The sequence below is a fragment of the Hemitrygon akajei genome, chromosome 16 (assembly GCF_048418815.1).
Source record: "Hemitrygon akajei chromosome 16, sHemAka1.3, whole genome shotgun sequence".
NCBI lineage: Eukaryota > Metazoa > Chordata > Chondrichthyes > Myliobatiformes > Dasyatidae > Hemitrygon > Hemitrygon akajei.
Window position 1 is genome coordinate 56,302,726 of NC_133139.1, and position 19,642 is coordinate 56,322,367.

Sequence of the window (19,642 nt, forward strand, 5' to 3'; positions counted from 1 at the left end):
GCATTAATTTCTATTGTATGCATTTTGAGTTATGGATGTGTACATAACTACTCATGGTGAGGTGCAACGGTATAAATATTGCATGTACCTACTCAGAGCCACAGAATACTCAAATGCAAGGGGAATTCAGGAACCTACCTCTTAGCATTTAGAGTGGAACAGCCAAAATCATTCTTTAGTTCTGTAAACGCTAATGTCCCACTGAGTACAAAAGGTGATGTTACAGATAGTAACTTCTCGAACATTGGTAGCACACTCATAAAATTCGTCGTAGACTATTCTAAGTCATCTGGTAACTAAAATAATAAGGTTTACATCTTGTTAACACATAGTAGTTTTGAGCAAAATTCAACTCTACACTCTATTGAGATGAATGCATTACTTTCTATTCTATGCATTTTGAGTTAAGGATGTGTACATAGCTCCTCAGGGTTAGTTGTAACAATATAGATATTGCACGCATACTACTCAGAGCCATGCAATTTTCAGAAGCAAGGGGAATTCAGGAACCTACCTCTTAGCATTTAGAGTGGAACAGCCAAAATCATTCTATAGTTCTGTAAACGCTAATGTCCCATTGAGTACAAAAGGTGATGTTACAGATAGTAACTTCTCGAACATTGGTAGCACCCTCATAAAATTCGTCGTAGTCTATTCTAAGTCATCTGGTAACTAACATAATAAGGTTTACATCTTGTTAACACATAGTAGTTTTGAGCAAAATTCAACTCTACACTCTATTGAGATGAATGCATTACTTTCTATTCTATGCATTTTGAGTTAAGGATGTGTACATAGCTCCTCAGGGTTAGTTGTAACAATACAGATATTGCACGCATACTACTCAGAGCCATGCAATATTCAGAAGCAAGGGGAATTCAGGAACCTACCTCTTAGCATTTAGAGTGGAACAGCCAATATCATTCTTTAGTTCTGTAAACGCTAATGTCCCATTGAGTACAAAAGGTGATGTTACAGATAGTAACTTCTCGAACATTGGTAGCACACTCATAAAATTCGTCGTAGACTATTCTAAGTCATCTGGTAACTAACATAATAATGTTTACATCTTGTTAACACATAGTAGTTTTGAGCAAAATTCAACTCTACACTCTATTGAGATGAATGCATTACTTTCTATTCTATGCATTCCGAGTTACGGATGTGTACATAACTACTCAGGGTTAGTTGTAACAATATATATTTTGCAGGCATACTACTCAGAGCCATGCAAGATTCAGAAGCAAGGGGAATTCAGGAACCTACCTCTTAGCATTTAGAGTGGAACAGCCAAAATCATTCTTTAGTTCTGTAAACGCTAATGTCCCATTGAGTACAAAAGGTGATGTTACAGATAGTAACTTCTCGAACATTGGTAGCACCCTCATAAAATTCGTCGTAGACTATTCTAAGTCATGTGGTAAGTAACATAATAATGTTTACATCTAGTTAACACATAGTAGTTTTGAGCAAAATTCAACTCTACACTCTATTGAGATGAATGCATTACTTTCTATTCTATGCATTCTGAGTTAAGGATGTGTACATAGCTCCTCAGGGTTAGTTGTAACAATACAGATATTGCACGCATACTACTCAGAGCCATGCAATATTCAGAAGCAAGGGGAATTCAGGAACCTATCTCTTAGCATTTAGAGTGGAACAGCCAACATCTTTCTTTATTTCTGTAAACGCTAATGTCCCATTGAGTACAAAAGGTGATGTTACAGATAGTAACTTCTCGAACATTGGTAGCACACACATAAAATTCGTCGTAGACTATTCTAAGTCATCTGGTAACTAACATAACAATGTTTACATCTTGTTAACACATAGTAGTTTTCAGCAAAATTCAACTCTACAGTCTATTGAGCTGAAAACATTACTTCTATTCCATGGATTTTGAGTTAAGGATGTGTACATAACTACTCAGGGTGAGTTGGAACTGTATAGATATTACTTGTATACTACTGAGTGCCATGGAATACTCGAGTGGAAGCTGAATTCAGGAACCTACCTGATAACTTTTAGAGTGGAACAGCCAATATCTTTCATTAGTTCTGTAAACGCTAATGTCCGATTTTCAACAAAAGATGATGTTACTCATAGTAACTTCTCGAACATTGGTAGCACAGTGATATAACTGCCTGCAGACAGCTCTAAATCATATGGTAAATAAAATAATTCGGTTTACATCAAGTTATCACATAGCAGTTTTCAGCAAAATTCAACTCTACACTCTATTGAGCTGAATACATTTCTTCCTATTCAATGCATTCTGAGTTAAGGATGTGTACATAACTAGTCAGGGTTAGTTCTAACAGTATAGATATTGCATGTACACTGCTAAGAGCAATGGAATACTCAAATGCAAGCTAAATTCAGGAACCTACTTCATAGAATTTAGAGTGGAACCGTCAATTACTTGGTTTAGTTCAACCGTTTTCAAAGGGTAAGGTTACAAAAAGTAATTTCTCGAATTTTTGTAGCACACATAAAATTGGTTGCAGACTACTCTAAATCATATGGGAAGCAAAATAATAAGGTTTACATCAAGTTAGCACATAGGTGATTTCAGCAAAATTCAACACTATACTGCATTGACTGGAATGTATTACTTTCTATTCAATGCATTCTGAGTTAAGGATGTGTACATAACGACTCAGGGTGAGTTCTAACTGCATAGATATTGCTTGTATACTACTGAGTGCCATGGAATACTCGAGTGGAAGCTGAATTCAGGAAACTACCAGATAACTTTCCGAGTGGAACCGTCAATGGCTTGGTTTAGTTCTGTAAACTCTAATGTTCCATTGTATACAAAAGGTGAAGTTACTGAAAGTAACTTCTCGAACATTGCTAGCACACTCATAAAATTCGTCGTAGACTATTCTAAGTCATCTGGTAACTAACATAATAAGGTTTACATCTTGTTAACACATAGTAGTTTTGAGCAAAATTCAACTCTACACTCTATTGAGATGAATGCATTACTTTCTATTCTATGCATCCCGAGTTACGGATGTGTACATAACTACTCAGGGTTCGTTGTAACAATATATATTTTGCAGGCATACTACTCAGAGCCATGCAATATTCAGAAGCAAGGGGAATTCAGGAACCTACCTCTTAGCATTTAGAGTGGAACAGCCAATATCATTCTTTAGTTCTGTAAACGCTAATGTCCCATTGAGTACAAAAGGTGATGTTACAGATAGTAACTTCTCGAACATTGGTAGCACACTCATAAAATTCGTCGTAGACTATTCTAAGTCATCTGGTAACTAACATAATAATGTTTACATCTTGTTAACACATAGTAGTTTTGAGCTAAATTCAACTCTACACTCTATTGAGATGAATGCATTACTTTCTATTCTATGCATTCCTAGTTACGGATGTGTACATAGCTCCTCAGGGTTAGTTGAAACAATATAGATATTGCACGCATACTACTCAGAGCCATGCAATATTCAGAAGCAAGGGGAATTCAGGAACCTACCTCTTAGCATTTAGAGTGGAACAGCCAATATCATTCTTTAGTTCTGTAAACGCTAATGTCCCATTGAGTACAAAAGGTGATGTTACAGATAGTAACTTCTCGAACATTGGTAGCACACTCATAAAATTCGTCGTAGACTATTCTAAGTCATCTGGTTACAAACATAATAATGTTTACATCTTGTTAACACATAGTAGTTTTGAGTAAAATTCATCTCTACACTCTATTGAGCTGAATGCATTACTTTCTATTGTTTGCATTTTGAGTTATGGATGTGTACATAACTACTCAGGGTGAGGTGCAACGGTATAAATATTGCATGTACCTACTCAGAGCCACAGAATACTCAAATGCAAGTTGAATTCAGGAAGCTACCTCATAACATTTAGAGTGGAACAGTAAATATCTTTGTTTAGTTCTGTAAACGGTAATGTTCCATTGTGTAAAAAAGTTGAAGTTAGTAAAAGTAACTTCTCCAACATTGGTAGCACACTCATAAGATTGGTTGCATTCTACTCTAAATCATATGGTAAGCAAAATAATAAGGTTTACATCAAGTTATCACATAGTATTTTCCCGCAAAATTCATCTCTACACTCTATTGAGCTGAATGCATTACTTTCTATTGTTTGCATTTTGAGTTATGGATGTGTACATAACTACTCAGGGTGAGGTGCAACGGTATAAATATTGCATGTACCTACTCAGAGCCACAGAATACTCAAATGCAAGTTGAATTCAGGAAGCTACCTCATAACATTTAGAGTGGAACAGTAAATATCTTTGTTTAGTTCTGTAAACGGTAATGTTCCATTGTGTAAAAAAGTTGAAGTTAGTAAAAGTAACTTCTCCAACATTGGTAGCATACTCATAAGATTGGTTGCATTCTACTCTAAATCATATGGTAAGCAAAATAATAAGGTTTACATCAAGTTATCACATAGTATTTTCCCGCAAAATTCATCTCTACACTCTATTGAGCTGAATGCATTACTTTCTATTCTATGCATTTTGAGTTATGGAAGTGTACATAACTACTCAGGGTGAGGTGGAACGGTATAAATATTGCATGTATCCTACTCAGAGCCATGGAATACTCAAATGCAAGGTGAATTCAGGAAGCTACCTCATAACATTTAGAGTGGAACAGTAAATATCTTTGTTTAGTTCTGTAAACGGTAATGTTCCATTGTGTAAAAAAGTTGAAGTTACTAAAAGTAACTGCTCCAACATTGGTAGCACACTCATAAAATCGGTTGCATAGTAATCTAAGTGATGTGGTAAGCAAAATAATAAGGTTTACATCAAGATATCACATAGTAGTTTCCCGCAAAATTCATCTCTACACTCTATTGAGCTGAATGCATTACTTTCTATTGTATGCATTTTGAGTTATGGATGTGTACATAACTACTCAGGGTGAGGTGCAACGGTATAAATATTGCATGTACCTACTCAGAGCCACAGAATACTCAAATGCAAGTTGAATTCAGGAAGCTACCTCATAACATTTAGAGTGGAACAGTAAATATCTTTGTTTAGTTCTGTAAACGGTAATGTTCCATTGTGTAAAAAAGTTGAAGTTAGTAAAAGTAACTTCTCCAACATTGGTAGCACACTCATGAAATTGGTTGCATACTACTCTAAATCATATGGTAAGCCAAATTATAAGGTTTACATCAAGTTATCACATAGTATTTTCCCGCAAAATTCATCTCTACACTATTGAGCAGAATGCATTACTTTCTGTTCTTTGCATTTTGAGTTATGAATGTGTGCATAACTACTCAGGGTGAGGTGGAACGGTATAAATATTGCATGTCCCTACTCAGAGCCACAGAATACTCAAATGCAAGTTGAATTCAGGAAGCTACCTCAGAACATTTAGAGTGGAACAGTAAATATCTTTGTTTAGTTCTATAAACGGTAATGTTCCATTGTGTAAAAAAGTTGAAGTTACTAAAAGTAACTGCTCCAACATTGGTAGCACACTCATAAAATCGGTTGCATAGTAATCTAAGTGATGTGGTAAGCAAAATAATAAGGTTTACATCAAGATATCACATAGTAGTTTCCCGCAAAATTCATCTCTACACTCTATTGAGCTGAATGCATTAATTTCTATTGTATGCATTTTGAGTTATGGATGTGTACATAACTACTCATGGTGAGGTGCAACGGTATAAATATTGCATGTACCTACTCAGAGCCACAGCATACTCAAATGCAAGGGGAATTCAGGAACCTACCTCTTAGCATTTAGAGTGGAACAGCCAAAATCATTCTTTAGTTCTGTAAACGCTAATGTCCCACTGAGTACAAAAGGTGATGTTACAGATAGTAACTTCTCGAACATTGGTAGCACACTCATAAAATTCGTCGTAGACTATTCTAAGTCATCTGGTAACTAAAATAATAAGGTTTACATCTTGTTAACACATAGTAGTTTTGAGCAAAATTCAACTCTACACTCTATTGAGATGAATGCATTACTTTCTATTCTATGCATTTTGAGTTAAGGATGTGTACATAGCTCCTCAGGGTTAGTTGTAACAATATAGATATTGCACGCATACTACTCAGAGCCATGCAATTTTCAGAAGCAAGGGGAATTCAGGAACCTACCTCTTAGCATTTAGAGTGGAACAGCCAAAATCATTCTATAGTTCTGTAAACGCTAATGTCCCATTGAGTACAAAAGGTGATGTTACAGATAGTAACTTCTCGAACATTGGTAGCACCCTCATAAAATTCGTCGTAGTCTATTCTAAGTCATCTGGTAACTAACATAATAATGTTTACATCTTGTTAACACATAGTAGTTTTGAGCAAAATTCAACTCTACACTCTATTGAGATGAATGCATTACTTTCTATTCTATGCATTCCGAGTTACGGATGTGTACATAACTACTCAGGGTTAGTTGTAACAATATATATTTTGCAGGCATACTACTCAGAGCCATGCAAGATTCAGAAGCAAGGGGAATTCAGGAACCTACCTCTTAGCATTTAGAGTGGAACAGCCAAAATCATTCTTTAGTTCTGTAAACGCTAATGTCCCATTGAGTACAAAAGGTGATGTTACAGATAGTAACTTCTCGAACATTGGTAGCACCCTCATAAAATTCGTCGTAGACTATTCTAAGTCATGTGGTAAGTAACATAATAATGTTTACATCTAGTTAACACATAGTAGTTTTGAGCAAAATTCAACTCTACACTCTATTGAGATGAATGCATTACTTTCTATTCTATGCATTCTGAGTTAAGGATGTGTACATAGCTCCTCAGGGTTAGTTGTAACAATACAGATATTGCACGCATACTACTCAGAGCCATGCAATATTCAGAAGCAAGGGGAATTCAGGAACCTATCTCTTAGCATTTAGAGTGGAACAGCCAACATCTTTCTTTATTTCTGTAAACGCTAATGTCCCATTGAGTACAAAAGGTGATGTTACAGATAGTAACTTCTCGAACATTGGTAGCACACACATAAAATTCGTCGTAGACTATTCTAAGTCATCTGGTAACTAACATAACAATGTTTACATCTTGTTAACACATAGTAGTTTTCAGCAAAATTCAACTCTACAGTCTATTGAGCTGAAAACATTACTTCTATTCCATGGATTTTGAGTTAAGGATGTGTACATAACTACTCAGGGTGAGTTGGAACTGTATAGATATTACTTGTATACTACTGAGTGCCATGGAATACTCGAGTGGAAGCTGAATTCAGGAACCTACCTGATAACTTTTAGAGTGGAACAGCCAATATCTTTCATTAGTTCTGTAAACGCTAATGTCCCATTTTCAACAAAAGATGATGTTACTCATAGTAACTTCTCGAACATTGGTAGCACAGTGATATAACTGCCTGCAGACAGCTCTAAATCATATGGTAAATAAAATAATTCGGTTTACATCAAGTTATCACATAGCAGTTTTCAGCAAAATTCAACTCTACACTCTATTGAGCTGAATACATTTCTTCCTATTCAATGCATTCTGAGTTAAGGATGTGTACATAACTAGTCAGGGTTAGTTCTAACAGTATAGATATTGCATGTACACTGCTAAGAGCAATGGAATACTCAAATGCAAGGTAAATTCAGGAACCTACTTCATAGAATTTAGAGTGGAACCGTCAATTACTTGGTTTAGTTCAACCGTTTTCAAAGGGTAAGGTTACAAAAAGTAATTTCTCGAATTTTTGTAGCACACATAAAATTGGTTGCAGACTACTCTAAATCATATGGGAAGCAAAATAATAAGGTTTACATCAAGTTAGCACATAGGTGATTTCAGCAAAATTCAACACTATACTGCATTGACTGGAATGTATTACTTTCTATTCAATGCATTCTGAGTTAAGGATGTGTACATAACGACTCAGGGTGAGTTCTAACTGCATAGATATTGCTTGTATACTACTGAGTGCCATGGAATACTCGAGTGGAAGCTGAATTCAGGAAACTACCAGATAACTTTCCGAGTGGAACCGTCAATGGCTTGGTTTAGTTCTGTAAACTCTAATGTTCCATTGTATACAAAAGGTGAAGTTACTGAAAGTAACTTCTCGAACATTGCTAGCACACTCATAAAATTCGTCGTAGACTATTCTAAGTCATCTGGTAACTAACATAATAAGGTTTACATCTTGTTAACACATAGTAGTTTTGAGCAAAATTCAACTCTACACTCTATTGAGATGAATGCATTACTTTCTATTCTATGCATCCCGAGTTACGGATGTGTACATAACTACTCAGGGTTAGTTGTAACAATATATATTTTGCAGGCATACTACTCAGAGCCATGCAATATTCAGAAGCAAGGGGAATTCAGGAACCTACCTCTTAGCATTTAGAGTGGAACAGCCAATATCATTCTTTAGTTCTGTAAACGCTAATGTCCCATTGAGTACAAAAGGTGATGTTACAGATAGTAACTTCTCGAACATTGGTAGCACACTCATAAAATTCGTCGTAGACTATTCTAAGTCATCTGGTAACTAACATAATAATGTTTACATCTTGTTAACACATAGTAGTTTTGAGCTAAATTCAACTCTACACTCTATTGAGATGAATGCATTACTTTCTATTCTATGCATTCCTAGTTACGGATGTGTACATAGCTCCTCAGGGTTAGTTGAAACAATATAGATATTGCACGCATACTACTCAGAGCCATGCAATATTCAGAAGCAAGGGGAATTCAGGAACCTACCTCTTAGCATTTAGAGTGGAACAGCCAATATCATTCTTTAGTTCTGTAAACGCTAATGTCCCATTGAGTACAAAAGGTGATGTTACAGATAGTAACTTCTCGAACATTGGTAGCACACTCATAAAATTCGTCGTAGACTATTCTAAGTCATCTGGTTACAAACATAATAATGTTTACATCTTGTTAACACATAGTAGTTTTGAGTAAAATTCATCTCTACACTCTATTGAGCTGAATGCATTACTTTCTATTGTTTGCATTTTGAGTTATGGATGTGTACATAACTACTCAGGGTGAGGTGCAACGGTATAAATATTGCATGTACCTACTCAGAGCCACAGAATACTCAAATGCAAGTTGAATTCAGGAAGCTACCTCATAACATTTAGAGTGGAACAGTAAATATCTTTGTTTAGTTCTGTAAACGGTAATGTTCCATTGTGTAAAAAAGTTGAAGTTAGTAAAAGTAACTTCTCCAACATTGGTAGCACACTCATAAGATTGGTTGCATTCTACTCTAAATCATATGGTAAGCAAAATAATAAGGTTTACATCAAGTTATCACATAGTATTTTCCCGCAAAATTCATCTCTACACTCTATTGAGCTGAATGCATTACTTTCTATTCTATGCATTTTGAGTTATGGAAGTGTACATAACTACTCAGGGTGAGGTGGAACGGTATAAATATTGCATGTATCCTACTCAGAGCCATGGAATACTCAAATGCAAGGTGAATTCAGGAAGCTACCTCATAACATTTAGAGTGGAACAGTAAATATCTTTGTTTAGTTCTGTAAACGGTAATGTTCCATTGTGTAAAAAAGTTGAAGTTACTAAAAGTAACTGCTCCAACATTGGTAGCACACTCATAAAATCGGTTGCATAGTAATCTAAGTGATGTGGTAAGCCAAATTATAAGGTTTACATCAAGTTATCACATAGTATTTTCCCGCAAAATTCATCTCTACACTATTGAGCAGAATGCATTACTTTCTGTTCTTTGCATTTTGAGTTATGAATGTGTGCATAACTACTCAGGGTGAGGTGGAACGGTATAAATATTGCATGTATCCTACTCAGAGACATGGAATACTCAAATGCAAGGTGAATTCAGGAAGCTACCTCATAACATTTAGAGTGGAACAGTAAATATCTTTGTTTAGTTGTGTAAACGGTAATGTTCCATTGTGTAAAAAAGTTGAAGTTACTAAAAGTAACTTCTCCAACATTGGTAGCACACTCATAAAATCGGTTGCATAGTACTCTAAGTGATGTGGTAAGCAAAATAATAAGGTTTACATTAAGTTATCACATAGTAGTTTCCCGCAAAATTCATCTCTACACTCTATTGAGCTGAATGCATTACTTTCTATTGTATGCATTTTGAGTTATGGATGTGTACATAACTACTCAGGGTGAGGTGCAACGGTATAAATATTGCATGTCCCTACTCAGAGCCACAGAATACTCAAATGCAAGTTGAATTCAGGAAGCTACCTCAGAACATTTAGAGTGGAACAGTAAATATCTTTGTTTAGTTCTGTAAACGGTAATGTTCCATTGTGTAAAAAAGTTGAAGTTACTAAAAGTAACTGCTCCAACATTGGTAGCACACTCATAAAATCGGTTGCATAGTAATCTAAGTGATGTGGTAAGCAAAATAATAAGGTTTACATCAAGATATCACATAGTAGTTTCCCGCAAAATTCATCTCTACACTCTATTGAGCTGAATGCATTAATTTCTATTGTATGCATTTTGAGTTATGGATGTGTACATAACTACTCAGGGTGAGGTGCAACGGTATAAATATTGCATGTACCTACTCAGAGCCACAGAATACTCAAATGCAAGTTGAATTCAGGAAGCTACCTCAGAACATTTAGAGTGGAACAGTAAATATCTTTGTTTAGTTCTGTAAACGGTAATGTTCCATTGTGTAAAAAAGTTGAAGTTAGTAAAAGTAACTTCTCCAACATTGGTAGCACACTCATAAATTTGATTGCATACTACTCTAAATGATATGGTAAGCAAAATAATAAGGTTTACATCAAGTTATCACATAGTAGTTTCCTGCAAAATTCATCTCTACACTCTATTGAGCTGAATGCATTACTTTCTATTCTATGCATTTTGAGTTATGGATGTGTACATAACTACTCAGGGTGAGGTGGAACGGTATAAATATTGCATGTATCCTACTCAGAGCCATGGAATACTCAAATGCAAGGTGAATTCAGGAAGCTACCTCATAACATTTAGAGTGGAACAGTAAATATCTTTGTTTAGTTCTGTAAACGGTAATGTTCCATTGTGTAAAAAAGTTCAAGTTACTAAAAGTAACTTCTCCAACATTGGTAGCACACTCATTAAATCGGTTGCATAGTACTCTAAGTGATGTGGTAAGTAAAATAATTAGGTTTACATCAAGTTATCACATAGTAGTTTCCAGCAAAATTCAACTCTACACTCTATTGAGCTGAATGCATTACTTTCTATTCTATGCATTGTGAGTTATGGATGTGTACATAACTACTCAGGGTGAGGTGGAACGGTATAAATATTGCATGTATCCTACTCAGAGCAATGGAATACTCAAACGCAAGGTGAATTCAGGAAGCTACCTCATAACATTTAGAGTGGTACAGTAAATATCTTTGTTTAGTTCTGTAAACGGTAATGTACCATTGTGTAAAAAAGTTGAAGATAGTAAAAGTAACTTCTCCAACATTGCTAGCACACTCATAAAATTGGTTGCATACTACTCTAAATCATATGGTAAGTAAAATAATTCGGTTTACATCAAGTTATCACATAGCAGTTTTCAGCAAAATTCAACTCTACACTCTATTGAGCTGAATACATCTCTTCCTATTCAATGCATTCTGAGTTAAGGATGTGTACATAACTAGTCAGGGTTAGTTCTAACAGTATAGATATTGCATGTACACTGCTAAGAGCAATGGAATACTCAAATGCAAGCTAAATTCAGGAACCTACTTCATAGAATTTAGTGTGGAACCGTCAATTACTTGGTTTAGTTCAACCGTTTTCAAAGGGTAAGGTTACAAAAAGTAATTTCTCGAATTTTTGTAGCACACATAAAATTGGTTGCAGACTACTCTAAATCATATGGGAAGCAAAATAATAAGGTTTACATCAAGTTAGCACATAGGTGATTTCAGCAAAATTCAACACTATACTGCATTGACTGGAATGTATTACTTTCTATTCAATGCATTCTGAGTTAAGGATGTGTACATAACTACTCAGGGTGAGTTCTAACTGTATAGATATTGCTTGTACACTACTGAGTGCCATGGAATACTCGAGTGGAATCTGAATTCAGGAACCTACCTGATAACTTTTCGAGTGGAACCGTCAATGGCTTGGTTTAGTTCTGTAAACTCTAATGTTCCATTGTATACAAAAGGTGATGTTACAGATAGTAACTTCTCGAACATTGGTAGCACACTCATAAAATTCGTCGTAGACTATTCTACGTCATCTGGTAACTAACATAATAAGATTTACATCTTGTTAACACATAGTAGTTTTGAGCAAAATTCAACTCTACACTCTATTGAGATGAATGCATTACTTTCTATTCTATGCATTCCGAGATACGGATGTGTACATAACTACTCAGGGTTAGTTGTAACAATATATATTTTGCAGGCATACTACTCAGAGCCATACAATATTCAGAAGCAAGGGGAATTCAGGAACCTACCTCTTAGCATTTAGAGTGGAACTGCCAATATCTTTCTTTATTTCTGTAAACGCTAATGTCCCATTGAGAACAAAAGGTGATGTTACAGATAGTAACTTCTCGAACATTGGTAGCACACACATAAAATTCGTCGTAGACTATTCTAAGTCATCTGGTAACTAACATAATAATGTTTACATCTTGTTAACACATAGTAGTTTTCAGCAAAATTCAACTCTACAGTCTATTGAGCTGAAAACATTACTTATATTCCATGGATTTTGAGTTAAGGATGTGTACATAACTACTCAGGGTGAGTTGGAACTGTATAGATATTACTTGTATACTACTGAGTGCCATGGAATACTCGAGTGGAAGCTGAATTCAGGAACCTACCTGATAACTTTTAGAGTGGAACAGCCAATATCTTTCATTAGTTCTGTAAACGCTAATGTCCCATTTCCCATTTTCAACAAAAGATGATGTTACTCATAGTAACTTCTCGAACATTGGTAGCACAGTGATATAACTGCTTGCAGACAGCTCTAAATCATATGGTAAGTAAAATAATTCGGTTTACATCAAGTTATCACATAGCAGTTTTCAGCAAAATTCAACTCTACACTCTATTGAGCTGAATACATTTCTTCCTATTCAATGCATTCTGAGTTAAGGATGTGTACATAACTAGTCAGGGTTAGTTCTAACAGTATAGATATTGCATGTACACTGCTAAGAGCAATGGAATACTCAAATGCAAGCTAAATTCAGGAACCTACTTCATAGAATTTAGAGTGGAACCGTCAATTACTTGGTTTAGTTCAACCGTTTTCAAAGGGTAAGGTTACTAAAAGTAATTTCTCGAATGTTTGTAGCACACATAAAATTGGTTGCAGACTACTCTAAATCATATGGGAAGCAAAATAATAATGTTTACATCAAGTTAGCACATAGGTGATTTCAGCAAAATTCAACACTATACTGCATAGACTGGAATATATTACTTTCTATTCAATGCATTCTGAGTTAAGGATGTGTACATAACTACTCAGGGTGAGTTCTAACTGTATAGATATTGCTTGTATACTACTGAGTGCCATGGAATACTCGAGTGGAAGCTGAATTCAGGAACCTACCTGATAACTTTTCGAGTGGAATCGTCAATGGCTTGGTTTAGTTCTGTAAACTCTAATGTTCCATTGTATACAAAAGGTGAAGTTACTCAAAGTAACTTCTCGAAAATTGGAAGCACACTCATAAAATTCGTCGTAGACTATTCTAAGTCATCTGGTAACTAACATAATAAGGTTTACATCTTGTTAACACATAGTAGTTTTGAGCAAAATTCAACTCTACACTCTATTGAGATGAATGCATTACTTTCTATTCTATGCATTCCGAGTTACGGATCTGTACATAACTACTCAGGGTTAGTTGTAACAATATATATTTTGCAGGCATACTACTCAGAGCCATGCAATATTCAGAAGCAAGGGGAATTCAGGAACCTACCTCTTAGCATTTAGAGTGGAACAGCCAATATCATTCTTTAGTTCTGTAAACGCTAATGTCCCATTGAGTACAAAAGGTGATGTTACTCATAGTAACTTCTCGAACATTGGTAGCACAGTGATATAACTGCTTGCAGACAGCTCTAAATCATATGGTAAGTAAAATAATTCGGTTTACATCAAGTTATCACATAGCAGTTTTCAGCAAAATTCAACTCTACACTCTATTGAGCTGAATACATCTCTTCCTATTCAATGCATTCTGAGTTAAGGATGTGTACATAACTAGTCAGGGTTAGTTCTAACAGTATAGATATTGCATGTACACTGCTAAGAGCAATGGAATACTCAAATGCAAGCTAAATTCAGGAACCTACTTCATAGAATTTAGAGTGGAACCGTCAATTACTTGGTTTAGTTCAACCGTTTTCAAAGGGTAAGGTTACAAAAAGTAATTTCTCGAATTTTTGTAGCACACATAAAATTGGTTGCAGACTACTCTAAATCATATGGGAAGCAAAATAATAAGGTTTACATCAAGTTAGCACATAGGTGATTTCAGCAAAATTCAACACTATACTGCATTGACTGGAATGTATTACTTTCTATTCAATGCATTCTGAGTTAAGGATGTGTACATAACTACTCAGGGTGAGTTCTAACTGTATAGATATTGCTTGTACACTACTGAGTGCCATGGAATACTCGAGTGGAATCTGAATTCAGGAACCTACCTGATAACTTTTCGAGTGGAACCGTCAATGGCTTGGTTTAGTTCTGTAAACTCTAATGTTCCATTGTATACAAAAGGTGAAGTTACTGAAAGTAACTTCTCGAACATTGCTAGCACACTCATAAAATTCGTCGTAGACTATTCTAAGTCATCTGGTAACTAACATAATAAGGTTTACATCTTGTTAACACATAGTAGTTTTGAGCAAAATTCAACTCTACACTCTATTGAGATGACTGCATTACTTTCTATTCTATGCATTCCGAGTTACGGATGTGTACATAACTACTCAGGGTTAGTTGTAACTATATATATTTTGCAGGCATACTACTCAGAGCCATGCAATATGCCGAAGCAAGGGGAATTCAGGAACCTACCTCTTAGCATTTAGAGTGGAACAGCCAAAATCATTCTTTAGTTCTGTAAACGCTAATGTCCCATTGAGTACAAAAGGTGATGTTACAGATAGTAACTTCTCGAACATTGGTAGCACACTCATAAAATTCGTCGTAGACTATTCTACGTCATCTGGTAACTAACATAATAAGATTTACATCTTGTTAACACATAGTAGTTTTGAGCAAAATTCAACTCTACACTCTATTGAGATGAATGCATTACTTTCTATTCTATGCATTCCGAGATACGGATGTGTACATAACTACTCAGGGTTAGTTGTAACAATATATATTTTGCAGGCATACTACTCAGAGCCATACAATATTCAGAAGCAAGGGGAATTCAGGAACCTACCTCTTAGCATTTAGAGTGGAACTGCCAAAATCTTTCTTTATTTCTGTAAACGCTAATGTCCCATTGAGAACAAAAGGTGATGTTACAGATAGTAACTTCTCGAACATTGGTAGCAGACACATAAAATTCGTCGTAGACTATTCTAAGTCATCTGGTAACTAACATAATAATGTTTACATCTTGTTAACACATAGTAGTTTTCAGCAAAATTCAACTCTACAGTCTATTGAGCTGAAAACATTACTTATATTCCATGGATTTTGAGTTAAGGATGTGTACATAACTACTCAGGGTGAGTTGGAACTGTATAGATATTACTTGTATACTACTGAGTGCCATGGAATACTCGAGTGGAAGCTGAATTCAGGAACCTACCTGATAACTTTTAGAGTGGAACAGCCAATATCTTTCATTAGTTCTGTAAACGCTAATGTCCCATTTCCCATTTTCAACAAAAGATGATGTTACTCATAGTAACTTCTCGAACATTGGTAGCACAGTGATATAACTGCTTGCAGACAGCTCTAAATCACATGGTAAGTAAAATAATTCGGTTTACATCAAGTTATCACATAGCAGTTTTCAGCAAAATTCAACTCTACACTCTATTGAGCTGAATACATTTCTTCCTATTCAATGCATTCTGAGTTAAGGATGTGTACATAACTAGTCAGGGTTAGTTCTAACAGTATAGATATTGCATGTACACTGCTAAGAGCAATGGAATACTCAAATGCAAGCTAAATTCAGGAACCTACTTCATAGAATTTAGAGTGGAACCGTCAATTACTTGGTTTAGTTCAACCGTTTTCAAAGGGTAAGGTTACTAAAAGTAATTTCTCGAATTTTTGTAGCACACATAAAATTGGTTGCAGACTACTCTAAATCATATGGGAAGCAAAATAATAATGTTTACATCAAGTTAGCACATAGGTGATTTCAGCAAAATTCAACACTATACTGCATTGACTGGAATGTATTACTTTCTATTCAATGCATTCTGAGTTAAGGATGTGTACATAACTACTCAGGGTGAGTTCTAACTGTATAGATATTGCTTGTATACTACTGAGTGCCATGGAATACTCGAGTGGAAGCTGAATTCAGGAACCTACCTGATAACTTTTCGAGTGGAACCGTCAATGGCTTGGTTTAGTTCTGTAAACTCTAATGTTCCATTGTATACAAAAGGTGAAGTTACTGATAGTAACTTCTCGAACATTGCTAGCACACTCATAAAATTCGTCGTAGACTATTCTAAGTCATCTGGTAACTAACATAATAAGGTTTACATCTTGTTAACACATAGCAGTTTTGAGCAAAATTCAACTCTACACTCTATTGAGATGAATGCATTACTTTCTATTCTATGCATTCCGAGTTACGGATGTGTACATAACTACTCAGGGTTAGTTGTAACACTATATATTTTGCAGGCATACTACTCAGAACCATGCAATATTCAGAAACAAGGGGAATTCAGGAACCTACCTCTTAGCATTTAGAGTGGAACAGCCAATATCATTCTTTAGTTCTGTAAACGCTAATGTCCCATTGAGTACAAAATGTGATGTTACAGATAGTAACTTCTCGAACATTGGTAGCACACTCATAAAATTCGTCGTAGACTATTCTAAGTCATCTGGTAACTAACATAATAATGTTTACATCTTGTTAACACATAGTAGTTTTGAGCAAAATTCAACTCTACACTCTATTGAGATGAATGCATTACTTTCTATTCTATGCATTCTGAGTTAAGGATGTGTACATAGCTCCTCAGGGTTAGTTGTAACAATATAGATATTGTACGCATACTACTCAGAGCCATGCAATATTCAGAAGCAAGGGGAATTCAGGAACCTACCTCTTAGCATTTAGAGTGGAACAGCCAATATCTTTCTTTAGTTCTGTAAACGCTAATGTCCCATTGAGTACAGAAGGTGATGTTACTGATAGTAACTTCTCGAACATTGGTAGCACACTCATAAAATTCGTCGTAGACTATTCTAAGTCATCTGGTAACTAACATAATAAGGTTTACATCTTGTTAACACATAGTAGTTTTGAGGAAAATTCAACTCTACACTCTATTGAGATGAATGCATTACTTTCTATTCTATGCATTCCGAGTTACGGATGTGTACATAACTACTCAGGGTTAGTTGTAACAATATATATTTTGCAGGCATACTACTCAGAGCCATGCAATATTCAGAAGCAAGGGGAATTCAGGAACCTACCTCTTAGCATTTAGAGTGGAACAGCCAAAATCATTCTTTAGTTCTGTAAACGCTAATGTCCCATTGAGTACAAAAGGTGATGTTACAGATAGTAACTTCTCGAACATTGGTAGCACACACATAAAATTCGTCGTAGACTATTCTAAGTCATCTGGTAACTAACATAATAATGTTTACATCTTGTTAACACATAGTAGTTTTCAGCAAAATTCAACTCTACAGTCTATTGTGCTGAAAACATTACTTATATTCCATGGATTTTGAGTTAAGGATGTGTACATAACTACTCAGGGTGAGTTGGAACTGTATAGATATTACTTGTATACTACTGAGTGCCATGGAATACTCGAGTGGAAGCTGAATTCAGGAACCTACCTGATAACTTTTAGAGTGGAACAGCCAATATCTTTCATTAGTTCTGTAAACGCTAATGTCCCATTTCCCATTTTCAACAAAAGATGATGTTACTCATAGTAACTTCTCGAACATTGGTAGCACAGTGATATAACTGCTTGCAGACAGCTCTAAATCATATGGTAAGTAAAATAATTCGGTTTACATCAAGTTATCACATAGCAGTTTTCAGCAAAATTCAACTCTACACTCTATTGAGCTGAATACATTTCTTCCTATTCAATGCATTCTGAGTTAAGGATGTGTACATAACTAGTCAGGGTTAGTTCTAACAGTATAGATATTGCATGTACACTGCTAAGAGCAATGGAATACTCAAATGCAAGCTAAATTCAGGAACCTACTTCATAGAATTTAGAGTGGAACCGTCAATTACTTGGTTTAGTTCAACCGTTTTCAAAGGGTAAGGTTACTAAAAGTAATTTCTCGAATTTTTGTAGCACACATAAAATTGGTTGCAGACTACTCTAAATCATATGGGAAGCAAAATAATAATGTTTACATCAAGTTAGCACATAGGTGATTTCAGCAAAATTCAACACTATACTGCATTGACTGGAATGTATTACTTTCTATTCAATGCATTCTGAGTTAAGGATGTGTACATAACTACTCAGGGTGAGTTCTAACTGTATAGATATTGCTTGTATACTACTGAGTGCCATGGAATACTCGAGTGGAAGCTGAATTCAGGAACCTACCTGATAACTTTTCGAGTGGAACCGTCAATGGCTTGGTTTAGTTCTGTAAACTCTAATGTTCCATTGTATACAAAAGGAGAAGTTACTGATAGTAACTTCTCGAACATTGCTAGCACACTCATAAAATTCGTCGTAGACTATTCTAAGTCATCTGGTAACTAACATAATAAGGTTTACATCTTGTTAACACATAGCAGTTTTGAGCAAAATTCAACTCTACACTCTATTGAGATGAATGCATTACTTTCTATTCTATGCATTCCGAGTTACGGATGTGTACATAACTACTCAGGGTTAGTTGTAACACTATATATTTTGCAGGCATACTACTCAGAACCATGCAATATTCAGAAACAAGGGGAATTCAGGAACCTACCTCTTAGCATTTAGAGTGGAACAGCCAATATCATTCTTTAGTTCTGTAAACGCTAATGTCCCATTGAGTACAAAATGTGATGTTACTGATAGTAACTTCTCGAACATTGGTAGCACACTCATAAAATTCGTCGTAGACTATTCTAAGTCATCTGGTAACTAACATAATAAGGTTTACATCTTGTTAACACATAGCAGTTTTGAGCAAAATTCAACTCTACACTCTATTGAGATGAATGCATTACTTTCTATTCTATGCATTCCGAGTTACGGATGTGCACATAACTACTCAGGGTTAGTTGTAACACTATATATTTTGCAGGCATACTACTCAGAACCATGCAATATTCAGAAACAAGGGGAATTCAGGAACCTACCTCTTAGCATTTAGAGTGGAACAGCCAATATCATTCTTTAGTTCTGTAAACGCTAATGTCCCATTGAGTACAAAAGGTGAT